Source organism: Poecilia formosa, unplaced genomic scaffold (assembly GCF_000485575.1).
Source record: "Poecilia formosa unplaced genomic scaffold, Poecilia_formosa-5.1.2 Scaffold597, whole genome shotgun sequence".
Classification (NCBI taxonomy): domain Eukaryota; kingdom Metazoa; phylum Chordata; class Actinopteri; order Cyprinodontiformes; family Poeciliidae; genus Poecilia; species Poecilia formosa.
The window spans coordinates 20,513-21,665 of record NW_006800536.1 but is presented as its reverse complement, the minus strand read 5'-3'; positions in this window follow the sequence as shown (position 1 = coordinate 21,665).

The following is a 1,153-nucleotide window of genomic DNA, read 5'->3' as shown; positions in this document are numbered from 1 at the left end:
CAGGTTCCTCTGGATGAGCTGCAGGTTCCTCTGGATGAGCTGCAGGTTCCTCTGGATGAGCTGCAGGTTCCTCTGGATGAGCTGCAGCGTTCTGCAGCTTTTGCTGAAACAGAAACGGCAGCCGCATCGTTTCCTGTCTCAAACTCTGACTCCGTGTTTGATCAAAACCCTCTGAATGCAAACCCTGTGATCAGATTTAGACACTTTATTAATCCTTGGCATTACAAAAGCATCCAGCTGGTTAACAGATTGAAATGACAGCAAGAAACAGATTAAAGATTAAAACAGGATTTTTCCATTAAAGGGGCAGTATCATATAAAGTCACTGTTTTTTAGCTTCCCATCATGTTATGTTACTCCCTCATCAGAAACTCACCTGGAGTGTCGCCTTGATTCTTTCATTCATGTTTGAGAAATCCTGTAATCGCCATGGCAACCATCCAGCAGTGCAAAACGTCTGTGTGGGTCTAGCCCCGCCTTTTAAATGCAGCTCCTCCTCTGAGCTGCAGCTTCAGAGCTTCAGCCTCACAGAGCAGCTCCTTCAGACTAGCCAGCAGCAATTAGCAACCAGCTGATGGAGCTGCTGAGTAAGTAACAGCTGCTTTATTGAGCTACAAAATGACACCATGTGCCTAGAAAATACATCAGTGTATTATATACATCAGTTGTGGTTGAGATCGGCAGCAGACATCATGCTGCCACCACCGATGGGGAGAACGTCTCAGCACACGGGTCGATCCCAGTTGGTTCTGACCAACTGGGATCGACCAGCAGGCAGAGTTTGGTAAAAAGGAGCTTTCAAAGACTAAATATTTCATTTTTAAACACAAAGTTAATGAGGGTAAAATTATTCATGGTTGCTTTCTCTTCAGTTTCAGTTAAACCTGATGAAATCGATGTTTTCCTCTCCAGACAGCCGTGAGAATCCAGCAGCGACGATGATAACGATGGTGATGATGATGGTGATGCAGCCAATCACGTTGCTGTTTTCTGCGGCGCTCAGGTCTGATCCTCTGCCTCCTTTCAGCCACTGATGGAGGAAATGTCTCCCAAAAATTGCAGATGCAAAAACTGTTTGTGTCAAGGACAGCGATGGATCATCGTATTCACGTACGGATGAGACACACACACACACACACACACACACACACAC